The sequence below is a fragment of the Megalobrama amblycephala genome, linkage group LG2, assembly GCF_018812025.1.
Source record: "Megalobrama amblycephala isolate DHTTF-2021 linkage group LG2, ASM1881202v1, whole genome shotgun sequence".
NCBI classification, from domain to species: domain Eukaryota; kingdom Metazoa; phylum Chordata; class Actinopteri; order Cypriniformes; family Xenocyprididae; genus Megalobrama; species Megalobrama amblycephala.
In genome coordinates, this window is record NC_063045.1 from 28,269,341 (window position 1) to 28,296,913 (window position 27,573).

At 39.4% G+C, this 27,573-nt stretch overlaps 1 long non-coding RNA gene across 1 annotated transcript; it reads right to left on the minus strand.

Moving 5' to 3' along the window:
• Positions 1 to 21,857: 21,857 nt before the first annotated feature.
• On the minus strand, positions 21,858 to 27,019 carry LOC125262860. Its single transcript, XR_007183643.1, has 2 exons — positions 26,752 to 27,019; positions 21,858 to 22,140 (listed from the first exon to the last, which is right to left on the minus strand). It is a non-coding gene; the product is annotated as an uncharacterized LOC125262860 (long non-coding RNA).
• Between the last annotated feature and the right edge of the window lie 554 nt (positions 27,020 to 27,573).

The window sequence follows — 27,573 nt, forward strand, 5'->3', positions numbered from 1 at the left end:
CTAGGTAAGATTTAGGCAGTCTCATAATGACCTTGTCTAAATAGTGCTGCAGAGTTGCGTTCATTTTTGGGGTTTGCTAGCTACTACTGTATGAAGGCATAAATATGTAATTTGTTTAACATTCCATTTATTCAATATATTTACTTCATAGGCATCCTTCTCTGATATATCCATTCTGCTCTCTGTTTACTCTGTTGTCAACATTCCTTTGACAGAAGCATTGTACTGTACACGCTGTGTGGTATCGGTTGTTGATATTTGAACATTTTAATAACTACTGTACCTATGTTTTGTGCAGAGCTTTGCTAGGTTAGCTGCCCCATAGGTTGGCTGAGCTAGCAGCTCCAAAGCACCCAAAACATGGGTACCAGGATTTTGCTGGAGCCTGGTCTGCAGTGTCACAGTAGTTTTGAGGAGTTGAAGGGTAAACTTACCACAGTCCCAGTGCTTGCCTATGCTGACTTTTCACTACCTCTTCACTAATTATTCTGGAGGTGGACACTAGCCTGAGTGGATTTCTCACAGGAGCAGCAAGTTAAGGTCTGTCCCCTAGCTTGTGGTAGTCATATATATTTTTTAGGTTAAGTGTATTTGGCTTTAGGCCCACTGAGTGCAATACTTCTATGAAACTGGAGTTTTGGCGCCAAGTGGGCCATGACTGAAAAGTTCAGGGAGTACCTACTGGGGTATAAGTGAGTAGTCTTTACCAATAATAACCCTCCTAGCTACCTGACCTGGGTGAAGTTAGGGGCCATGGAACAGCATTGGGCTGCCCAGTTGGCAGCCTTTAACTTTGAGATCAAATATAGATCAGGGAAGAGCAACCTCAATGCTGATGCCTTGTCACAACAAAGTCTTCTGGTGGTGGAAGGTATTCAAGATTTGTCCCTGGGTGCAGCTGTATCAGTTGTGTTGCAGCAAGCCACCAAATGTGGATTGATGATTCAGGTAAATCTGCTTTGGCAGTGGGATCACCTGGTGGAGACCAATGATGTGCTTTATTGTCAAGTGTTTCAAGTCTGAAGTATTGACCCAACTTCACCAACAATACAGGTACCATGGGGTGGAGCGTACAACCCAACTGGTGCATCAGCGGTGTTACTGTGAGAGATGCCAGTGTGCTAAGGGTGTCCAGCAAGCCCCTGGTAGCTTCATGGGACACTTATTGACTGCATGGCCTAATGAGATTTTTGCCTTAGATTTCATGGTGTTGGAGCCCTCAAGTTCTTGTCTTGAAAATGTTTTCACAAGTATACCTTGGCTGCACCTACTAGGGACCAATGAACTAAGAAGGTGGCCAAGGTCCTTGTAGTAGAATGGTTTTCTAAAGTTTTTGCCTTGCAATTTGGTATAATTTATGTCCATTTTTGTGAAATGTGTAAATTTAAGTCTTTATATATATATATTTTTTTTTTCCCTTCTTTCTTTCTGTTCTTTATTATAGTGTTATAGGAAAAATCACTGAGGCTATTTTAAATAAGTGATTTCTTTCCTTTTTCAAAATAAAGGTATCAATAAAGTTTTGTATTTTTATATTATACCCATGTTTTCTGCCTACAATTTCATATAAGAAAGTCAAACCTGTGTGACCTAGTAACAATCGCTCAGTGTTAATAACATTTCCCTGAGTGAAATTCCCAAGGGTGGCATAGTCAAAATCGAAATCAATAGTCAAAAGTAAAAGAACTTGCGCTTGTGGTTAAAACTTGTACCTCTCCATCCCAAACAAAGTTAACCCTTTAGAACCTGAAGCTTAAATAGGTTGTTTTCATATATTTTGTATTTTTGACTATAAAATTCTACAGAATGTGCTTCTTTCTTTAAGTGCAAAGTGTCTTTTTTTTTTTTTTTTCCAGAAAACAAATAGCTTTCAAGAAATTACAGTTATTGACCATTGATGTGTGTGGTAGTGATGGGAGAAACAAAGCTTTTCAATAGCTTCGAATCAATTGAACCAATTGCTTCGTAAAATGATTCACTGTTTCGAAGCGCTCAATACACCACATGCTGGTGACCCCTGCTGGTCAAAACAGTGTAAATGCAACAAAAACTCATGCCAAACATGCATAAAAACAGCTTTTACAAAATCCATTGCAAATGTTTTATTGAAAGTATAATCTATAAGATGGAATTAACTAATCATCTAATACCATTAAATATTAAGTGTCTGTATAATATGTATTCTTTTATCAATTTTCAGGGCTTGTTTTGTTTATTCTATGGATAAGTCAGCTAAACAGAGACTATTAACTACTATTATTCCTTTAAATTATACAAATACCTCATTAAGACATCTACATTTGTGTAAAACTCTTCAGAGATCAGGTAATTGTCACTTTTAGACACTTAATACTCAAGTAATAGACAGACACTTGTTCAATGTTCCGCCGCTGGGGGGCGATCTCAGTGAATTTGCATAGTTCATGGGTTCACAGAGATCGCCCCCAGCGGTGAACCACTGAAATTTCGAAATGTTTAGAAACAGTTATGACATAACGAAGCCTCGTTTACTGAAATCATGTGACTTTGGCAGTTTGAAACGCTCCAAACCACTGATTCGAAACAAAAGATTTGTAAAGGTTTTGAAGCTTCAGGAAACAGTATTTCGAAAGTGCCCATCACTAGTGTGTGGTGAGTTTGTTAATAGAATTAAAAAAAAAAAAAAGAATACATTTTCTGATTTTTATTTAGAAAAAAAGAGAAAAACAATGATCAAAAGAATATAACACTTCAAACTTGAAAATCCAACTAAAATACATAGATACAAGTCTTTTTGTGACACTGGGTTGCACAGTTTTCATTCAGGAGACTTTTTTTAAAACATACATATGCACGCATACATATACATACGCACACCATATTCGAAAGAGTCTCGCTCAGTCTCCTCCCAAGTCTCATCAAAAATAATCCAAATCACCTCTTGTGCTGTGTACTTCTTTTTTTGCTATGTTTTTGGTTGTTTTTTTATAATTATGCAATCCAAAACTCTCTAACCTGCTGCGCTCTGTATCTCTCCGTTCAAATCCATCCTTCCCGCTCTCCCAGAAAGCTGCCATCACTTGTTGATGGAAAGCAAGAAATGTCTGTAATAAGCCATATATTTGTCACATTTCAGGGTATGACACCGGCTCTTCCTGTTGTTTGTCTTGTCCTGTCATTTTTCGGCAGCTTGTGATTGGAGTAATCAGCGCTACGGTGCTGATCTCCCACACCTGTCGCTCGTTCGCTCTACCCTATATATGCCCAGCTGTGTCTCCCTTGTTGTCAGTTGATCACTTCATGTTGCGTGGATGTTACATGTCTTCATCTCTTTCTCCGCACCACCCGTACGACTGTGCGATAGAATTATTACCTGTCACTTCTCCACCCAAGGGGTGCCTATATTCGCTCTCCGGAGGGAGGCCATGGAGAGATACATCAGCGATTCTCTATTAGGTATAATACGTCCTTCTTCCTCTCCGGCCGGGGCGGGGTTCTTCTTCGTGGGGAAGAAAAATGGATCATTGCGTCCCTGTATAGATTATCGGGGGCTGAATGACATCACGTTAAAGAATAGCCACCCTTTGCCGTTTATGTCGTCAGCATTCAAACTCTTGCAGGGAGCAACCATCTTTACGAAGTTGGACTTACGCAATGCTTACCACCTGGTTCGGATTAGGAAGGGGGATGAGTGGAAGACCACTTTTAATACCCCTACAGGTCACTTTGAATATTTGGTCATGCCCTTTGGACTCTCAAACTCCCCAGTGGTCTTTCAGGCACTCGTCAATGACGTGCTCAGAGACATGCTCGACCGGTTTGTATTTGTTTACCTCGATGACATCCTGATCTTCTCCCAGAACAAGCGCGACCATGTTCAGCACGTCAAGTGAGTGTTATAGTGGCTACTCGAGAATCGTTTATTCGCTAAGGTGGAAAAGTGTGAGTTCAGCAATTTCTGGAGTTTGCCAATTTTTTACCAACGATGCATTCGGAACTTTAGCCAGGTCGCCCTACCACTGACGAATCTCACTTCCACACAAATTTGTTTCTGTTGGTCAATGCAGGCTCAGAAGGCGTTTGAAAAACTAAAGAGCTGCTTTGTTTCGGCTCTGATTCTCACTAACCCTGACCCGTCTCGTCAATTCATTGTGGAGGTGGATGTGTCAGAGTTAGGAGTGGGAGCAATTTTGTCTCAGAGGTCACTTTCGGACGACAGAGTACACCCATACACATTCTTTTCTCATCGTCTTACTCCTTCGGAATGGAATTATGACATTGGGAATAGAGAGTTACTGGCTGTTAAGTTGGCATTGGAGGAGTGGCGTCACTGGTTAGAGGGTGCGGTGGGTAAGGGCTCTAATCGAACCTCAGCAGGGCTACTCCGACCGCTGTCAAACCCTTCAAGACCCTGGTCACACATAGCCATGGACTTTGTCACGGGCCTACCCCTGTCTAGTGGCAATACCGTGGTGGACAGGTTCTCGAAGGCGGTTCATTTTATTCCCCTCCCCAAATTACCTTCAGCGAGGGAGACAGCGGTCATTGTCTTAGACCACGTTTTTCACATTCATGGCCTCCCGGTAGACGTGGTTTCTGACAGGAGTCCCCAGTTTGTGTCAAGGTTTTGGACAGAATTTTGTCGACAGCTGGGGGCGACGGCGAGCCTATCCTCCGGTTATCACCCGCCGATGAACAGTCAGGCTGAGCGAGCCAGCCAGGACTTAGAGAGAGTCCTGCTCTGGTGGTTCTGTCACATTTCAGGGTGTGACACCGGCTCTTCCTGTTGTTTGTCTTGTCCTGTCATTTTTCGGCAGCTCGTGATTGGAGTAATCAGCGCTACTGTGCTTAATCAAGCTGCTTAAGCTGATCTCCCACACCTGTCGCTCGTTCCCTCTACCCTTTATATGCCCAGCTGTGTCTCCCCTTGTTGTCAGTTGATCACTTCATGTCGCGTGGATGTTACATGTCTGCACTGCGTTTTTGCTCTGTGTCTCACCTGTTTGATTTTGTGTTCAGGACCCTTAGACGAGGAGTTTTCAAGGAAGTCATTTTCTCTTGCTGGGCTTGTACTTGTCTTCTGCTGGGTCATCCTGTCACCTGCTTTCTCAGTGGTCTCTCCTGCCACTATCTGCTGTGTGTGCGCAGATACCACGAGAGCCACCAGTTTCCTCAAACTGTCACCTGTTACTTTGACTGTTTCATTTTTGTGTGTCAGGTTTCATCCTGAATAAACATATTATTTTTGTTCACCGCAACTTGAGTCCTCCTTTCATCCACCTCACGACAATATTGTGGAAAGCGCATGTTGTCTACTGTCAGGAGCAATTTGAATTATTTTGATAGTGCAAACGGTTGAAGTGTTACGGTAATAAAGTTTGGTTTGATGTGTTGGTGACGACACAGACGGTGCAACATATGAACATTCAACATAACTTTAATAATAATAAAATAAACAAAAACATCAAAACAAAAGTAAAGCGGCAGCCCCTCATGGACGACTGCTGTATAACCTAAAAAAAAAAAAACACCAACATAAAGTTGTCACTCCTCCTTCCGGAGCTGGTGGATGGCGATAGCTCCTCTGGCTTCGGGTGCACAGCAGCGAGCCCCCAGTTTCCTGCTCCTCCCCATCATGGCGGATGGCAGCTCCGGCCTCGGGCGAAAGGTGACATTCGAGTCAGACAGCCACTGATGGTCACTGCTCTTTTGTACTGTCTGACCTACTCAGCACTGTGATCACCCTCAGCAGTGAGGGCTCTCCGACAGCATGTCCCTCCTTTTTCCAGGTTTCAGCACCAATGTAGTCTCAGGGAAGAAGCTTGTTTTTGGTTTCTGAGATGCTGTACTATTTCACAATATCCATAACAGTACCTCCTATCGTACAACAGTGAAAACATGGATTGCAATGGCAGGGAAAGAGTTATACACAACACAGGTTCATTGGAGAGAAAAAAGATACAAACACATTTGCTGAAGCAACCATGCTGTTTTAGCTTGATACTACAAGTCTTTGATCTCTTTTATCGTGACTCATGTTTCATGGGATTTGTACTCAAACGCTCCACAATGCTGTACCAGGTGAGCTACAGAGCAAGTTTACTACATCAAAAAAACCATAATAATGGAGCTTGTTATGTGATGCAAACATTAAATGTGTTAATGTACAAATCATGCACTATGGTAAAAGTGTTTTCAGGTTACATAAGTCTTTACTAATCTAACATCTGCCCCATAATTAAAAATGTTTGTGACAAAGAATAAATGTTGTTGTTGTTTTAGTGTTCAGAGTTTTGCAAAAATGTTTGTAGAGACATGTTTTCCAATACATAAAATGTGAAACATTAAGTAAAAACATCAAGGTTAGAAAGCCTCCATGCCTATTGCCATAGCATTGGTTTTTGACATTTAATGTGAAAACATATTTTAGCTGCATTTATAAGATGTTTCCTGAATTTAGACATTTTATGTATATTACGTCATTCGGCAATCCAGATTAACTGTCACCATTATGTTCAGTTTAGTTTAGTTCATGGACTTTCAGTTTGTATTTCTTCAGTTCCTGTTTTCCTTTGCTTACATTCCCACACTTCCTGGTTGCTATGGTTTTAGTCATTATGACTTTGTTTGTTTCAGATGTATTCAATTTATCTTGTTTGAGTTCCTATTTAAATTGTACCACCACATTCATTCTCTGTCTGGTCACGTTTATGTTAAGGTGTGTTTTCCTGCCCTCATATGTAGATTATCTGTGGATTATTATTAAAGTTTGCATTTATACTGCATCATCTGCCTGCTTCTTCAATCTGTCTATACCCTGTTGTGACAATAACATTTATGAACATGTCATTTGAATATATCTCAGTGCGCATTATACAATTTTATTCTCTCTATTGGTTGTGTGCCCATGTCTCGAGAAATGTAGAGGAAAAGGTATAAATGTCATTTTCAATCTTCTAGTGTTATTGTGTTAATGGTTTTCAGAGCCAGCTCACGGACACAGATTGATGGACTCTGCTCAAGCGCTGGTGCAAAACCAAACATTCCACATCCAGTGATGTCAAACTGCCTGACTCCAGGTGCAATCACGACCAGAGGGTCTGCCATAACTGACCACACGTTCATAAATATTATACACTTGCTAAATCTAGCTCTCAAGGTTTTTCTCTAAGCCACATCAGATCATGTGTTTCATATTCAGATGTTTTTAGCTTTAGTCACCTAACTGTGCTCTCACCTTTCACTGTACCATTGAAACCCCTTGGCCTGTTAAATTATGGGCTACCATGCATTTACAAACTGATGAAATGGTGCCCATAGATAAAAAGCAACAATTCTTTTCATATAACTCAACGCAGTCATGGATTAGTCACATCCAAATGGATAATGAACTACCCTCTTCAAAGCCAAGTTGTGTCTCTTTCAGAAGAATCTTAGTATTTGATTTGAATGCACCATGTGTTAAACACATTGTAATTTCATGTTGTTTTGAAGTCGATAAGTATGAGAACATAAATTCTCATACTAAGTGTTGACAAAGCTGATGTTCAGATCCAAACCTTTCCATGTAGAGATGTAGTGGCTTTCTTAAACCACTATAATGTGGGATCAGACCATAGGAGACTATATAATTTGACAGTTTCCTATTGTTACCAGCCTGTTGCTAGTCTAGGTCATATGTTTATGTAGGGCACATCTGGTTCACCCAAAAGGACGATCAAGTCTTTAGTCTTGGGACCAAGAAACCAAACTGTCAATGAAACTGAGAGTGTTTAAGGAACATTCAGAAGGCTTTTTGAGTCATGGATAATAAGGAGTACCTTAGAATTTAAGATAAAAAAAAAAACAAAAACAGTATGACCAAAAAATATTCCATAATATGTAGTCCTAACAGAGTGGTCTGAACAAATAATTTCAGACTGAACAATGGCCTTCACGTGGTGGTAATCGCAAGTCTGCAAGTACATTTGGAATAGTTGATTACTCAACCCCCAAAATGCATTGTAGCATGAATAAATTATCGGGTAAAGGTTATAAACTTACTGCTTGATGGCTTTATTTATGCTATTTATTTTCTTTGCAAGATAAATCTGCAAAAATTGCAGTTTGCAGATTTGTTGGATAAAAATCCTTTAAACTAACATAATCAATGCCATCCATCAAATCAGGATAAATTCTCCACATAATTCAGTACTGACCGTGAGTTGAAAAAGAAAATCAATAATTCTGCCCTAGTCAAAAATCTTAAAGGTGTCACAGTCACCAGCTCAGTCACTCTCAGCACTACATTTCCCATTATTCCTCCTTCTACTCACCTGCACTCCTTCAGCAATCATCCACACCTGTTATGGATTAATCATCACTTAGCCACCCTATTTAAGCATTCGTCATTCTCAAGAACGCACTGCTCTGTTTACTCACCTGAATTGCCTTGCCTGAAATCAATGAATCCAGTCTTCTGTCATACATCATCTGTCTTCAGTCATCCTCTGTCTGGATATCTGTTCACCAGCCACCACTTCCCTATCTGCATCTGCAAAGAAAAAATATCACATTACTACTCAGCTTCATCTGCTATTCCATCTGCCCTTGACTCACCTATGCTGCTTTCCTGTACCTCTCCGACCTCAGCTGCAATAAAGATTTGTTTAAACTTTCTTACCTGTCTGTCCTCTTCTGTTGTGTGACTAAAGGAATGTGTACAGGATTCCAATTGGAATTTTCCTCATAATTTGGATTCAATCCCACAGAAAAAAAATAAATAAATAAATAAAAATAATAATAATAAAAAATAATCAAATAAATAAATTATGTGGGAGACAAATAAAAATAGGGCCCTATTTGATTCTTAGGTGCCAGATTTATTATTATTAGGGTTGTAAAAGTAAGCTTGAATTTTTACAAAAAGTGTGATTAAAAATGAATGAATCTGAGGTGTAAATATATACATTGAGTTTTTTTTTGTTTTGTTTTGTTTTTTTCTACTATCAGAGCAAACTTGAGCAGCAAATCAGCATATTAGATGATTTCTGAAGGACAACGTGACACTGAAAACTGGAGTAATAATGCTGAAAATTCAACTTTGCATCACAGGAACAAGTTACATTTTACAATATATTCACATAGAGAATGGTTATTTAAAATTGTTATAATGTTTCACAAAATTACTGTATTTTTAATTAAATAAATACTGTACATCCTGGTGAGCAGAAGAGACTTATTTAAAATAATGATAATAATGGTGTGTTACTGTATATGTGATTCGTTTCAATTCATTTTAATAATTAATAAGTGTATCTCCAATAATTTCAAGGTTCCTTTTTTTTTCCTTTTTTTTTTTATTATTTTTTTTTAAAGAAATATGCCGGGCGAGGGCGAGGACCTCCACTCCATATCCGTTACTCTCAGAATTTTAAAGGCCTCTTTGCATTCTCTTTATTTCTTGATATTTCATGCTTTTTATGAAAACCGGACAAAATCTCCTATCAGAAGCTTTCTATATCAGCCAGACAGAGAAAATTATCCAAGCTTCAGCTGCATGTCTACAAGGTGATGAAAGTTCTATGTCTCTTCTGGTGCTACATTAAGTCAGTCACTGCACGTGCACACAGTGAATCCCGCCACTTACCCTTGAGATTACAGGACTATACTAGCAGAAGGGAAAATGACTGTGAAGCTGTCTATTAGTGAAGCTGTGTGTATTAGATCTATTAGAAAGTAATACATCAAAAGTGCTGTTCCATGGCTCAGTGTTTTATTTGGAGATGATTTCATCCCTTGAGCTCTTCTACTAATTTCTTCCTGGTCGTTAATTTTCACAAGCCTTTCCGTTCGTTTCACTCTAAGCTGGGTCATATGGATACCAGAGCTTGAATGCATTGAGCCACAATTCAAGACAGGTAATGGATATCCAAATACCTGAATCCACTAATGGACTGAAGTGATCCTTCAGGGGCAGATTGGTCGCCTCTAGGTCACACTTTATTATGCTTTCAAAAAGATTACTTATTACAGAACTTAATTTTTTTTAATAATATACTTTATGTGACTTTTTTTAGTGCTATCAAATCAATTAATTCACATCTAAGATAAAACTTTGCGTATACACCGTTATCATCTCCATGTAAACTACAAATGCGTATTTTGAAAACTGTGAAGTGATAATCTAACTCAGCCATTTTGAAGGACAACTTAATTCTCTAATTCCATTGTATCCTTCCTTCGGAGTGGAGCTAAAATGCGAGGAAAGTAAACGAAGATGCACAAATAAGAAATGTGAAGCACCCTACAGGCAAAGTGACATCAACTACTGGCCTGGCATGAATAACACAGCATTTTTAATTGTTTTCGCTGATCCGTGTGAATGGGGATTGTTTTGACAAAGAAAACAAAACAAAACAACAACAACAACAATAACAAAAAACTTAAACAATAAGACTACCCTAATAATAATAATAAAAAAAAATCTATACCAAAATCTATTTAAATTACATATATTTCATACTAAGTATACAGTACTTCAAATCCATCCACATAATTATTTACATATCACTTATACTGACATAAAATTTAAAATTTAACTTTATTTAGATTGTCTTTATTGCACAATGCATTTTTCTTAATATTATGCCTAAAATGTGCTTTAATATTATAATTAATAAGGATTGTATGATCTTTGTATAATACCAGTCTTTAAATGCAAGATATTTAAAGTGTACCTAAAGCAGTGGTTCTCAACTCCAGTCCTCGGGACCCACTGCTCTGCACATTTTGTATGTCTCTCTTATATGACACACTCAATTCAGTTCATGCAGACTCTTCTAATGAGCTGATGATCTAAATCAGGTGTGTTAAATAAGGGATACATACAAAATGTGCAGAGCAGTGGGTCCCGAGGACTGGAGTTGAGAAACACTGACCTAAAGTATACTTGCAATAGTTCCACTTTAGCACAATCAGATATAATTCAGTATATCTTTAGTTGAACCTCTGCAGTACTTCCACACAATTAAAATGCATTAAGTACAAAATTAGTTGTTCCAATTTAGCAGACTTTAAGAATACCAGATTAGTATTGTCACAATCACCGTCTGCTCCTGTCACTTCCCGGACTACATTCCCCATAATCCTCTCTGCCAATCACCTGCACTCACTCCACCAGTCATTACACTATTCACCACACCCAGCTGCAGCTCATTACCAGGACTATAAAGGACTGTCACACACACCACCTCCCCGCGAAGTCTTGTTTACTATTGTAGCATTTCTGAGCATTTCCCTGTCTGTTCTGCCTGTTACCGTTTGGACTGTTACCCTGTTTATCCCTGTCTGCCACCTGCCTCGACCTCTTGCTTGTATCCTGACTATGATTCTGCCTGTCCCTTGCTATTCCTGTTTGTTCCTGTTTAACCCTGCCTGTACAACCACGCTCATGTTTAATAAAGCTTTGCATTTGGATCCCTACCTGAGTCCCGTTACAAGTATAATAAAATTACAATTTTAGGTATGTATTTTTATTTAGCACATAAATATATAAATGTATTTGTAGTATACTTAGCACAAAATAAATATATTTCAAATCCATTTTAGTATGCTGAGCTATAACAATGATTAGTTTTCTGTTGATAGAGGTCACCTGTCCAATAAAACACATGCAAGCAAGGTCTGCATTTTCCTTAGTCCAGTCTTTGATTTAATTCAGTATTCTCCTTATTAATCGTTGTGGTATTTACTCTTGCATGTCTATTGTTAATAAATTTCATTGAATTTATTATAACTGTGTCTGTCTTGTGTTAATAATCAAAGACTCTACTAGTTGACCAGACTCTCACAAATCCTTCAGATAAATCAGTTGACCGACTCCCTCCATTTTATAATAATTCTGAATTATTGAAAAGCTCTTTTGGAGCGGTCTTAAATTAAGATAGTATTCTTAACTGGTGCCCTGCATTACAAAAGGAGGAAGGGGTCATCTGATACACTCATAACCACACCTTAAGTGACACACGATCAAAAATCACTACGTCACCGGTGAATGGAGTAAAAATCACTACACTATTGTCTCCCTCTGAACAAAGTCCAATCTGATAGTTCTCAGAAAATGAAGTGTAACTTAGTGAATACTAATGACACAAAAATGAGACTTAAGTCTAAAGAAACCTTGAAAGTCAGGTTTTGTGTAAGTTAAATTGTGTAAATTGTGTTTTGTGTAAATTGTGCAAGTTAAATCGAAAACAAAAATTCTGTTTATGTAATATGTATGAAAAGAGAGACATGTCAGACGTCCGTGACTCAGCTCATTATCCACTAATTCGTCCACGCCCACGGAGCGAGCGCTATTCAGGCGCAAATTCTGAGGCAATACATATATATTTCATCGCAATTGTCTATTTATTATCTTCAAAAGTGTCTCTGCATGTTATAGCGATCTATGGACGCCTAGTTCCTGGAATGTCACATGTTATGCCTTTTCTTCATTACGAGTCATTTGTGGACTAATGTGCACAGAGCGCTTTCCAGGTGCAAGTATGAATTGAAAACACAGTATCCAGCGCTCATAGTGATGACAATAAATATTGAATAAATAATATTGAACTATAATAGGCCTATACAAATTTTTCTTCACATGATGTGCAATAAAACATGCATGCATGAGATCACAAAAATTCTGTCAAGCATGGACATTATATTAATGTTAATAAAGCTGACAGAGGTTTTTTTTCACATAGCCTACCTGACTGAAAGGACTTATTATGCAGGTCTTTGTCTTCTCAGGTGTGAATCACAGCATTATTCATGAAGATTCACACCTCCATGCATACTGTGTCTTGACAAAAAGTGTCTTACAAAATTTAAATATCTATATTGTTGTATATGAACGAGTAGGCAGGATAATTTATTACATCATTTTGAAGCAAAAATTCTAGTCTACAACCTCCAATACCCAGAAGTCTTGTGAACATATTTAATATTTAATATTTGTTTTTTTGGCCTTATTTCAGTGACTTAAGTTTTTTTTTTTTTTTTTTCAATAACCACACATAAACGTTATTCCTTCAAAAATACAAACATGTACATACATGTTGCTCACATATTATGGTAGCCTAGTTCGTTCTGAATACAGTGTAATGACACCTTTTCCATTAATATGTTTATGAACAACTGAAAAAACAAAAATGTCAGGGCATGTCAAAACTTCTCCAGGGCCCCAAATCAGCCTCAGACTCCAGAAGGTTAATATCGCTAAACAATAAACTGAAATCAGAAAGGGAAAGGTGGAAAGAGGGTTTTATCTGTTTGGCTAAGCAGGTGTCACTTGTTCAAGTAATTGCTGCTGTAAGCTCATAGGCCTATGGTTAGACTATTTGTTAGGCTAACGGAGAAAAACCAATTACCTCAAGCCATCCAGAACTAAAGACATATTTGGCATGGACACATTCATGTTAAAAGAACTCGGTCCAATGTTAATTGCTCCCATAACCAAAATTCTCAATTGTTCCATTTCTGAGATTGTTTTTCCCAATGCGTGGAAGAAATCAGCTGTCATTCCGATTTACAAAAATGGTGACCCTCTGTCAATTTGCAACTATAGACCAATTAGCATAATACCTACAGTGTCTAAAGTTGCAGAGAAGTTAACTGCTCAACAAACAATCACTCATTTAAACACCACATCATCAACTGTTCTTTGTTTACCGGGAGAGCTCTGGAGTGGATAACCGATGTATGAGGTGAGGATGGAGCGGCATTCCCGACTTATGATTATTTCATGCAACAATTTAAGGAAGTTTTTGATCGCCCAAGTGACGGGAAGGGTGCAGGTGACCGTCTCATGAATTAACACAGGGCAGGAGGACGGTGGCTGAGTATGCCCTTGCTTTTCGCACGCTTGCAGCTCAGACCAATTGGGTGAGTGACACTTTAAAAGTTTGCTTTAGAAGAGGATTATCTCATGAATTACAGTCAGAACTGGCATGTTGTGACGAGGGGAGGAGTTTGGATCAATACATCGAACTTGCCATTCATGTAGATAATCTCATTCGAGCTCACAAAGCTGGCCAGAGACGCAATGTTCGCTCTTTACCACCTGTCGACTCAGAAAACCCAGAACCCATGCAGATTAATGCGTACCATCTATCAGAAGAAGAAAGAAGCCGACGTCTGACTCACCGCCTGTGTCTATACTGCGGCAGTCCCGGTCATGTTCGCAACAGCTGTCCAGTGCGCACCCGTCCAGAAAATCCACATACGGTGAGTGAATCTAATCCATATTACAATTCAGATATGTCTGTATCCGTACCCATAACCCTTATGATTCACGACACCCGGTTAGAAACAACGGCGTTATTAGATTCAGGGGCTGCGGGGAACTTTATCTCCCAAACTTTTGCTCAACTTCACAAAATCCCTTTAATCGAATGCTCTTCTTCTCTCACAGTGGAAGCAATAGACGGGCGACTCCTGGGCTCAGGACGAGTCAACACCATCACGCAACAACTAACCATGCAAACTGCCATATTTCACACAGAGCTCATACTGTTTCACATATTACCCACCTCAACTTCCTCCATTATACTAGGTTTACCATGGCTGCGAACTCACAACCCAAGTATCTGTTGGAGAGAGGGACAGATTACACAGTGGAACAAGAACTGTCTCACCAAGTGTCTGTCTGCCACCGCACTGCTTCCTCTCAGATCCATTCAGACCGGCGACTCCTCACCTGTCGAGTACCTCATTATGCCCTTTGGGCTGGTCAATAGTCCGTTCGTTTTCCAGTTTTTTATTAATGATGTTTTCAGGGACATGCTTAATCGCTTTGTTATTGTCTACATAGATGATATCCTGATATACTCCGACACCATGAAGGAACACATTCAGCAAGTCAGACAGGTCCTCCAGCGCCTAATCCAGTACCAGCTATATGCCAAGGCGAAGAAGTGCGAATTCCACAAGACCTCTATCTCATTCCTGGGATACATCATCAGTCTCGAGGGTATCGCCATGGACGAGAAGAAGGTTTACACCATCCTTAACTGGCCACGACCCAACACCATCAAGGAAATGCAACGATTCCTGGGCTTCTCCAACTTCTATAGACGATTCATCTGCAACTGCAGCACCATAGCCTGCCAACTCAAATGGACACCTTCTGCCATAAATGCATTCCAGCAGCTCAAGGAATGCTTCACCTCCTATTCTGCCCTCGTAAAAGAGTTCCCCTTCTTAACTAGGCAGATAGATAACTCCTTCCACAGGGACATTGAATTGAAGCATGGATTTATTATGACCACCACTTCAAATATAAGTGGAACAGAGTAAAACAGAAAAAATGAAAAAATAAGTTTCTAAAGAATGTGCATTAAAGAAATTTAACAGTTCACATAAGGGATAACTGCATATACAATACACATTAATAAAGCAGATGCATGTAACACTGTACTGAAAATAATCTCTCTAAATATGAAATTTGTCCTGAATAACATCACCAATAACAAATATAAGATGATGATAATGTTCTTGTAAACACTTGTAATACTTACAGACAAAACTTCTTTAAAAGTTTGCAAAGAAGATGAAAGGATTGAAAATAGCTGCTTTAACCGTGTGACTATCAGCATCAAATGAGTAAAACAAGATGCTATTAAAGTCAGAGGTTACTATCAAAAACATATAGAATAGCACCACTTAATGGATCAAAAATTAAACTACACTAAAGCACACTGGAAACAGTACACCTCCGCTCCCATCTTGCACCATCCTGATCCGTCACTCCCATTCATCGTCGAAGTAGATGCATCCAGCACCAGCCTCGGCGCCATCCTCTCTCAATGACAAGGTGACCCTCTTAAATTGTATCCCTGTGCTTACTGTTCCAGGAAACTTACATCCGCAGAGCGAAACTACGACATCGGCGATCAGGAGTTGCTGGCCATGAAAGCAGCGTTTGAGGAGTGGAGCCACTGGCTGGAGGGCGCCATTCATCCTTTTGTCGTCCTAACAGATCATAAAAATCTAGAATACCTCTGAACCGCTAAGAGACTAATCCCCCGCCAGGCTCGATGGTCCCTGTTCTTCTCACATTTTAACTTCACTGTAAACTATCGACCTGGTTCGAAGAACACCAAGGCAGACGCTTTATCACGCCAGTTTGAAGGTGAGCGGGAAAACACAGACCCTGAAACCGCATTACCTGCCTCTCTTGTCGTTGCATCCGTACAGTGGGACATAATGACGGAACTGGAACAGGCCAACGCTGAAATCGAGGTCCCACCTGACTGTCCCCCGGAGAAGACCTTCGTACCGCTGGCGTTGCGCAACGTGTACTGGAGATGGTCCACAGCTCTCTTGCATCCGGTCATTCAGGCATCACTGCTACCATCCAAGTCGTAAAGAACCGCTTCTGGTGGCCATCTTTGTCTAAGGACACAATACAGTTTGTCATGGCCTGCCCAGTCTGTAACGCAAATAAACCATCTCACCAACTCCCTGCTGGTCTACTGCATCCACTGCCACTGCCTCAGCATCCATGGTCACACATCGCTGTCAACTTCATCACCGACCTCCCTGTATCCAATGGTAACACCACCATACTCACTGTGGTGGACCGCTTCTCCAAGGCGTGCCGTCTGATTCCCTTACCCAAATTACCTACCGCCATGCAGACCGCCGAACACCAGTGGGTCTTCCGCATCTATGGATTACCAGAAGACATTGTGTCTGACCGCGGCCCTTAATTTACCTCACGCCTATGGGCCGCCTTCTGTCAAGCCTTAAATATAAATGTTAGTCTCACATCCGGATACCATCCACAATCCAATGGGCAAACTGAGCGCCTGAATCAAGAGCTCACTCGCTTCCTCCGGTCTTACTGCAACAATAACCAAGACGACTGGTCCCGATTCGTCCTATGGGCAGAATGCGCTCAGAATTCCTTACGTAAACCAGCAACTGGATTAACACTCTGAGGTCTGAAAACGCGCCGGCGCGTTTTGCAGGTTTTTTTTCACATTGCAGCAAAACAGACTTAAAATACTCCGTCATTTTTTGTCATAGAGACATAAGTAATATATCAATTGAAACTATAGAATATCTTCTTTTATTTGTATACACTCAGAGTAAAAACACAATGTTGTGCTTTTTGTAAAATAAAGAAAACTAACATGATGCGTGATTTCTCTCCCTCTGAACGAAGTCCAATCTGATAGTTCTCAGAAAATGAACTGTAACTTAGTGAATACTAATCACAGAAAAGTTAAACTTATGTCTAAAAAAACGTTAAGATGTCAGGTTTTAAATCATTTAAGTCAAATCGAAAACAAACCTTCTGTGTTTATGTAATCTGTATGAAAAGAGAGCCATGTCAGAAGTCCGTGATTCAGCTCATTATCTGCTAATGCGACCACGCCCACGGAGCCAGCGCTATTCAGACGCAAATTCAGAGGCAATACATGCATTCATCGTCTCAATCGTGTATTTATTGTCTTGAAAAGTGTTTATCTGGATGTAAAAGTCATGGTTAGGGAGCTCTAGAAGACATGCAGTTAGTTCCTGTTTTCTTTTCTTCTACAGATGAATTTTAGATGAGTTTTTGTTTCTTTAGCGCCCTCCGGCTGCAGTATGAATTGGAAACTCCATTCATGGAATAGCCTCTTCTTCTTTTAGATGAATTTGTGGACTAAAAATGCACAGAGAGCGCCCTCCGACTTCAAGGATGAATTGAAAACACCAGCGCTCATAGTAATGACAATGAATATTAAATAAATATAACTTCTCTGTATAGAAAATTGACATAAGCATATGAGAATCCAATATTTCTCCAAATGTGCATGCTTTTAAACTAAAAGCCTATATTCAGACTCTTTGCATCACAGAAATACATTATATTTTAAAGTATAATATAAAACCATTACTTTATATTGTAATAATATTTTTCTGTATGTTTCATATATCATGATGAGCTTGAGACATCACAGAAGGTTTTTTTCACAGCCTACCTGACTGAAATGCCTCATTAATATGCAAGTCATTTCAGCTCAGTACTATCCAATTCTTTTGTCTTCTCAGGTGAGAATGGCCCATTTTTCAGTGGTGATTCACGCCTCCATGCATACTGTGTTTCTTGGCAAAAAGTGTCTTACAAAAACTAAATCAATATATTGTTTTATATGAAGGAGTAGGCAGCATAATTTTTACATAATTTTGAAGCAAAAACTCTAGTCTACAACCTCCAATACCCAAAAGTCTTGTGAACACAGATTTAATATACTTATTTTGGCCTTATTTCAGTGACTTAAGTTTTTTGTTTTTTCAGTAACCACGCATAAACGTTATTCCTTCAAAAACACAAACATGTACATACATGTTCCTCACATATTATTGTAGCCTAGTTTGTGCTGAATACAGTGTAATGACACTTTTGTCATTTATATGTTTATGAACAACTGAAAAAAGCACAAATGTCAGAGCATGTCAAAACTTCTCCAGGCCCCAAATCAGCCTCAGACTCCAGAGGGTTAACCCCATTCCAGTGTATCCTGGGATTTCAGCCGCCCATGTTCCCCTGGTCTGGAGAACCCACGAACTTCCCTGCTGTCAATGACTGGTTAAATCGAAGTGAGGCCACCTGGGACAGAGTGCATACTCACCTGCAACACGCTGTTCGCCGCCAAAGGGAGCAAGCATATCGCCGACGCCGCCCCGGTCCCACCTACCGACCTGGCCAGTGGGTATGGCTATCCACCAAAGATCTGCGCCTCCGTCTCCCATGCAAGAAACTAAGCCCAAGGTATGTTAGCCCATTCCAAATCTCGTGAAAAATTACGCCAGTTTCCTTCCGTCTAGCACTGCCTAATCACTATCGTATTTCCAACCTGGTGGAAGAGTTCCACTCTAACAATCCGGAGAAGCCAGCTCCTCGTCCACAAGGAAGACCGTGGCGTCGCCTGCATCCTCGCGCCAGGAGGCGCTCGCGGGGGGGGCTCTGTCACAGAGACGAACTCCATGGTTCCCTCCTCTGGCCATCGGAGAGAGTCGTTGCCCGAATACTGACTCACACACACACACACACACACACACACACACACACACACACACACACACACACACACACACACACACACACACACACTACATTTCCCAGAAGCCCATGCCTTGGACTGATTACCGCTCCAGTTGTTACCTATCACCCGGACTATAAAAGACTCTCTAGTGCATCCCCTTATCGCGAAGTCTTGTTTGCCCTGGTGAACAATTCTGAGCGTTTCTATTCCTGTTTGATTTTCTGTTGCCGACCTTGTTGTTACCCGTTGCTGACCCATTGCTGCCTCCCTTTGATCCTTGCCTGGTATATCGATCTGTGAGTGATATCTGCCTGTCCTGACCTGTCTGCCTGTTACTGTGACCACGATTCTGCCTGTCCCTGACATACCTGTTTGCTCCTGTTTGACCTTGCCTGTACGACAACCCTTTTCCAATAAAGAATGCAGATGGATCCTAGCCAGAGTGATGAATCATTACACTCAGCTTGCACCTGGTTCAAGCACCACACAAGCCCGTGCATATATACCTCATTTTGAAGTAGATTTTATTAAGTTCTATAATGAGGTTAATCTTCTTTTATCTTTAGAATCTCCACTACCTGATCTTGATGTGTGCTTTAAATACTGTTTGGGCAGATATTTTAAATCTTACTGCTCCCGTAAAGTTTAATAACTCTCCTATAAACTCTCTTCATTACCTGTCCTGGGCACTCTGTGAGGATTTTGCTAGCTACTTTGGGAATAAATTTTCACATTTGTGAGCCCAATTTCAGGTCTCCAATCAGGAAAAACAGATAGAGATGAGTTCACCTTCTCTCTGGACTTATTTCAACTCTGTCTCTTTGCATTCTGTAAAGGAAGTAATGTTTAAACTTAAACTATCCTTTTTTTCGTATGACACTTTACATGCTTGTTATCTGAGACAACTATTTGATACTGTCGGCCCTGGGTTGGTGTCATTATTTAACCCTTTCGCACACAAGTTTAAAATATTCTGGCTGACCCCCCAGCTTGAGTTTTTTAAGGCGACCGTTATTTAGAATGTATCACTTTATTGTTTCCATGGTGACGTGTCATTGCTTGTCACGTATCACAGCACAGCGCTGTATGACAATCTGCTTTTACTTCATTTTTCCTTCTTTATTCAAAATATTCACAACTATGTTAACTATAGTATGAAATATCTCATATTCTGATTGTCAAATATGTGCAAGTGGATGTGTTTTGCTGTTTAAACACCTTTATAATGATTCCGTTAGTTGAGCTACATGCGCAATGGCCGCCGGCATTTTAGTTTGTGCCGCACAGAGAATCAGATCTATTGGATTTATAACACATGAATTCATCCACTTCTCCCGAAATACAAGAAAGTAAGTGAGACAATGAACTGTGAAAAAATAGAGTTAGCTTTTAAGTTACTTTCACAACATGTATCTGATATGAATAAAACGCGTCATCTAATTATTCTGGAAAGGGTTATTTCCACTTCTATAGATATCATTGTGTATTTTACAAACACTAAATGTATTTTTTTGTTAGTACTCATGTGTATTTAAATGTCTGAAACCTAAACTAAACATTATTTGGTTGAAAACACTGCATAAATGTGATAAATGAAAAGTGTTGTGCGCGGCCATCTCTGGTTTAGCGCCAGCCAAAGTTCGCACGCACATTTGAATTTGGCAGTTGATCACGTGATGCGCTGAACATTCTAATCACACCGGTGTGATCGTACGTGTCAAAGGGTTAATAAATCCTTGCTTGAAGGAGTTATACCCTCGAGTTTGAAAACTGCCTCAATTACATCTGTACTAAAGAAACACTCACTTGATGCCTCTATCTCATCAAACTTTCGTCCGATATCCATTGTGCCATTTATTTCCAAGGTATTGGGAAACAATGGTATTTTTACAGCTCCAGACCTTCCTAAATGACAATCATATTTTTGAGAAGTTTCAATCAGGGTTTAAATCTCTTCATAGCACAGAAACCGCTCTTATAAGAGTTCTCAATGACATTTATATAGCTACTGACTTGGGAGATTCCGTCATTTTAGTAATGTTAGACCTGTCTTCTGCCTTTGATACTGTCGACCATACAATTCTCGTTTCTCGGTTGGAGTCTTGTGTTGGTCTAGGGGGCGTGGTTTTAAGCTGGTTCAAATCTTTAACAAATAGATGTTTCTCTGTCAAAATGGACATTTCTCTTCCTCCCTCCGAAATTTAACCTGTGGTGTGCCTCAGGGATCTGTTTTAGCTCCTGTTCTCTTTTCTCTCTATCTTCTTCTGGGGTCTATTTTTAGAAAATACAATGTCTCATTTCACTGCTATGCTGACGACATGCAGATTTATATGCCTTTGTCTAGGAAAAAATAAGAGTGCTCTAGACAGTTTGACAGCATGTCTTGATGAGGTAAAAGCTTGGCTTGCAAAGAATTTCCTATTTCTGAACTCAGACAAAACAGAAGTCATTGTATTTGATCCCTCAGAATCCAGGCCAAGACATGATCTAGACCTTGGATCTCTTGATCAATTTATCTCTCCCCAAGTACGGAAGTTAGGTGTGATGTTAGATAGTTCCCTTAAATTCGATAACAAGATCCAATGACCGCACAAATTTGCTTTTTTCTATCTTCGCTCTCTTTTGAAAATTAAATCTTGTCTCCCCAAGCATTCTTTGGAGACTGCTATCCATACTTTCATTACCTCGCACCTGGACTATTGCAATTATCTTTATTTTGGCATATCTAAGTCCCAAACGACACACTTACAGGTTGTTCAAAATGCTGCGGCTGTAATGGTTTGTGACCCAGGAGGAAGTAGGCAGGAGAAGTAGGTCTTCAAAGAACTCAAAAGGTTTAATGATAACTCAAAACATAGGCTATACATCCAAAAAATGACAGTAAGCGAACACATCCAAAACAACAGTGACTGAACAACTGAGGGAGGTGAGTGGTGTGCTTATAAGTCCTGAGTAATGAGTGCTGATGGGGAACAGGTGTGTATGATGTGCAGATCAGGAGGTGATGAGGAAGTGAGTGCAGGTGTGGGCCAGGGAGGATGATGGGAGATGGAGTCTTTGGAGTCCAGGACAGACGGAGACTGTGACAGCGGTGAGATTCCTGAAGGGAAAGAGGAAATTTGATCACTCTACCCCCCTTCTGAGATCCCTTCATTGGCTCCCAATAAATTCAAGAATTGAGTTTAAAATTTTCTTACTGGTGTATAGGTCATTAAATGGTCTAGCTCCTTCTTATTTGTCTGATCTACTCCATTTATATTGTCCCACTAGAAGTCTTAGATCTGAAACAAAACTCCTCCTTCAGATTCCCAGAACCCGGCTAAAATCAAGGGGTAAGGGAGCTTTTGAAGTGGCTGGCCCCACATTGTGTAACAAGCTTCCACTTTATATTAGATCGGCTTCCTCTCTGTTTTTCCTCTTGAGTTTAAGTCAAGTCTCAAAACTTTTTTTTTTTTTTTGCTGCTTTTAGCTTATAAATGACTCTTTTGTTTAAAACTATTATGTGTGTTATTAATCTCTCTTAGCTCTATTTAACACCTATTTGCCACTTGTTTGCCACCTGATGTCACCTGTTGGAGTTTGGGTTCCTTGCCGCTGTCGCCTTTGGCTTGCTTAGTTGGGGACACTTGACATTTGACTTGACATTTGATATTCAACAGTATTCTTGACATTTATTCAACAGTGCTTTGATCTGCCTGCATTGACACTATTCTTGAAGAGCTGCTGTGCAGCAAAAATTATGTACCAGTTATCAATGTAAAGCTGCTTTGATACAATTTGCATTGTAAAAAGCGCTATATACATAAAGGTGACTTGACTTGACTTGACTATTTCTATGTGTACAGCACTTTGGTCAGCCTGCGGCCGTTTTTAAATGTGCTTTATAAATAAACTGAACTGAACTGAACTGAGTGAGGAGGGGAAGTGAAGAGATAGGAATTAGGATATTAATAACCTATAACTCCTTATACCTTATTAAGGAAACTATGGTTGCTGGAACTACTGTAATCCTATACAGAGAGGGAAGATAGTGACGGTAAAATAACTAAAATAGGGTAAATGTCGAAGAACCTTTTAGCTCTAGGGAACTAAAAGGGGAGGTAAATACACAAATTGATTTAATTAAATTCAACTTGTCTGAATAAAGACATTCAGGCTTAAGCAAAAGTAAGTGAATGAAATAAAATAAAAATAGAGGAGGAATAAAGTTGAAATCAAAAGTGAAATTAGAATTTCCTTATAGCTCTAGGAAACTAAAGGAAAGGTAAATAAACAAATTGATTTAATTAAATTTGAAATTTAATTAAATTCAATTTGGCTGAATAGGGATATTCAGGTTAAGAAACTGTGTGAATGAAATAGAAGTAAAATAGAGGAACAAAGTTAGGATAAAAAGTAAAATTTGAATTTCCTTATAGCTCCAGGAGACTAAAAGGATAGGTAAATCAACAAATTGATTTAATTAAATTTCAAATTTAATAAAATTCAACTTGGCTGAATAGAGATATTCAGGCTAAACAAAGTGAGTGAAGGAGATAAACTTAAATAAAATAGAATAGGGGAGGAATAAAGTCGAAATAATAAAAACAACCACACACACACAAATGGTTTAAACCAGTGTTGGGTGCCTTTGAGAGGAAATTTCAATGGTTCTTCTCTAAGTCTCATGAATCAAAGTTTATACATTTATATATGAAATGTGTATAACACATTTAAATGATGCATTTGACAAAGGGAAGAGACATATTTAAAATTCTCTTATTCGTCTGTTTAGCCCAGCTTTCATAAACGAGCCCTACAGTTTACTGAAATATCATGTCTTAACCGAAACCTCATGTTTAAGGATATTATATGATTTGTTGATCGCCTTTAATTGATTACATCTTCAATAAAACATTTGTGAATGGTTTATTAAAGATGTCTTGTTAAGTTTCCGCTGCACTTACTGTTCTGTCCAGCAGGGGTCACCAGCTTGTGGCGCTTTGAGCGGTTCAAAATGTTGAATAATTTGTGACACAATTGATTAATTTGATTTGGAGCTTCACCAAGCCTTGTACCCCCCATCAATAGTTAAAATCAAAGTCCCTTAGTCTAAAGGGGCCCAGAGTCTACAAAGTCTCTGGTTTGAATGTTACACTCTATACTCACATGTGTCTAGGTGTTAGCAGGGTGCTAACAGCTTTTAGTTGAGGTGAATGGCTTTAATTTGTAGGGTATATGTATAAGGTTGCTAAAGAGCTAGCTTTGGCTACACACGGTTGTTGTTTGCACAGCGATCTGTGACGTGGGTGCTGTTATCAGACTATCAGAGGTGTTTGCTCTAACGCTCTGTTGTCATGCGTTGCCAAGAGACCAATGCCAGCTCACAACACAGCTCGAACGGAGCAGCAGTCGAGCCATGCTGTGGGCACGCATTGGGAACTCTAGCGTGGTCAGTCAGTCATGCCGTATCGTGCATAATTCACAAATCCCAACAGCATATCACTTCACAGACAATGGTGAATTACTAGTTAGCTATAGGCTACAATTTACACCACAAATTTGACGCAATTGTTTCATATGAGCAGTCCAGGACATCAATATGAATACGATGGCATAACGAATAATGATAAGGCCTTAATCGTGACTGAGGAGCATCGCTCAGATCAATATTAAAAACACTGTAGGGGAAATATTAATAATTATTCATAACTCATTATGATTATTAATTATGATTATTTATGAATATTTGAATCAGTTAATCAGATTAACTTGATGTAGCTACATTAAAATTACAATCAATAAATCAGTTCATCCTGTGAACACTCAGTATTGATCATTAATTAATTCTAAGAGCAGGGTGCGAACTACGGGGGAGCTAGGGGGAGCTCGGCTCCCCTTAATAAGACATGGGCTCCCCTGGAAATGTGATTTGTGAAATTTTGGGGGGTCTCAAAAAATATTGACAATGTGTTATTTTGACGTGCAAATCCAGTTTTGTGTAGTGTGATCATCGTGGATTATTATGTGTAAAATTGCAAAAATATCATTCTTTCATGCATGACGGCGATTTAAACCTAATTCACTTCAATAAAGACAACTATACATGCTATTCTTGTCATGAGCATCAAGGTGTGGGGGCGCTGCGGTGCAAATTCCACTCATGTTTAGTACGTTAACTCGAACAGCAAAGGAAACGTGAACTCAGAGACAGTGACAGCCTAAAGCGAGCCCCTTAAGGCTTTGTTTATAGACAATAGCCCTATTCGGACGGGATTAGTTTTACGTGGGGAGGTGGAGTAAAGTAATTTTACCTCAGGATGTCTGTAATATTAATTGGCCAATTCGCAGGGGACAAGACATCTCAGTAAAACTAGCAGAAGTGGGAGGGGTAACTCGATTTACGCACCGCCGTCAAATGCGCAGAAAACTACTTTTAAACAGGAAATGACGGAATTTTACCGTACATATTTACAGCAGGTCTATTCGAACTGGATTAGTATTACCTGAGGTAATTTTTCCGGACCTTTTTACAGAAGGTAAAAGTCGCCGTAATCTTTACTGACAATTGGCACATTCGGACGGGACTAAAATCACTGAGAAGCTCTGGTAATAATCACTTTACCCCCACCTCCCCATGTAAAACTAATCCCGTCCGAATAGGGTTTATGTGTGGGTGGCTGTTTGTTGTTTCACTGTGTCGATAACGTATAATAGGGTAAATCCTGTATAGTGATTTAGGGGTGTAAATCTGAGTGTCTGTAGAAAAAAATATAATTAAGTATATAATTAAAAATCACGCTAAGTATTGTAAATAAATTATATATACTTAAAATAATTGTGTAAGTAGTAAAGGAATACAAACGCAAACGGGCGTTTTAAGTTTAGAAACATTTTGAGTCACCCCTCCCTTGCCTCACAGTGGTTTGGTCCACCGCGCATGTCACACTTGTGTGGACACAAGTCCGGCAGCGCCGGCGGGAGAGTATAGTTCTACAGGCAGTAGTTAAGAGGAGATCCAGTAAGTAGGCTGTCAATGCTATTTTATTAAAAAAACCTTAGGATGAAGTGATTATTTTCTATTTAATACTGACGATACTGAGTAACTAGTCAAATAACAGATTTTTTCCATGATTCCACTATGCGATTATAATGTTACCTAGATTGTTTGCTAGCTAGTTTACGATAGCTTGTTGGATACTAACGTTAAGTCACCCACACCAACAACAACTAACATTGTGATAGCATAAGTGTGAACTGTAATAAGGCTAAGATATACTGTTGCGTGTTGGGTTTTGCTCAGAGTGTATTCATTGTATTTTTGTAAACAACTTAACAAATATTCGAATAAATAAATGATTTTAAAGAAGAATATTTTGGTCAATTTAGTCTTTTTTTTTTTTTTTTCATTGAACCAAAGAGAAACAATGAGCATAATGGCACAGTCTCCATGCTACAACAATCATAGCTGTTATGTATTTTTGTAACTCATTGCGCAAGCAAGCGCACTAAACTAAACTAACAAACACATACATACACACACATCACATGTACAGTACATAGGTAAATTGAGGAATGATAGAGTGAGACCGGTAGTGGGAAACATGAGGAGCTATGGGGATGAGTCAAAAACCCAGAAAGAATCATCAGTATTCATTACAAAGCTCCTTTGTTAACAAAGGAGGTTCACAACTTTAACTAACTAGCAGCAATTTAGTATATCATACGATACTTGCATTAGTCCTCTGCCTTTTTGAAGAGTGTCTGGATACAATGTTGCTGTAGGAAGTCCTGAGAATTCAGTCCGACAGTGCTGAAGTTGCAATCAATGTCTTCTGCGTTGAATGAAGAACCAATGACAAACTTGCCTGGTTAGTTTGAATCTTAGTGGGAAAGAGTCCTTTTCTCTCCCAGTTAAACACATGACTGGGGTGCAGGGCAGGCCCACAGGCCTTGGCCTGAAAAGGCCGCCCCACAGGGGGTCTCTTCAGTCTGTCGAATAAGCAAGAGAGAGAGAGGGAGGAGCATTGTGTGCTGGCTTTTAAGATCCGGAAGAAAAGTCACACCCCTGAGGGTTGACCTGACCAATAAGATGGGTAGGATTTCCGAGCAGTAAAATTCCTCTGTGGGCTTTTATGAAATTAGTTGTTTATGAGTTGTTTGTTTTGAGTTGTTTTTGTATTAAAGATTCTTGTAATACTGATATGCTTCACATGTATCAATATATCATATACACAATCATTTAAATCTTCAAAATACAAACTCGTAGACACCAAACTTGGTATAGGTTGGTTTAAGTTAACCATTGGTTCTTATCATAAAATATGCATAAAACAAATATCATACACACAACAGTTTGCAAGACATTTATAATAATGTCCTGGGATGCATGTTCATTTATAGATCAGTTCATCTATAAATGAATGATGGAGAGTCTGTTTCTACAAACTTTGTGCCTTCCCCATAACTTGACTTACAAGGACTTTTGGGTGCAGATGTCTGCATAGTTCAGGGTCATAAAAAAAACCCCATGGCAACCAGTTCTATTACCTTG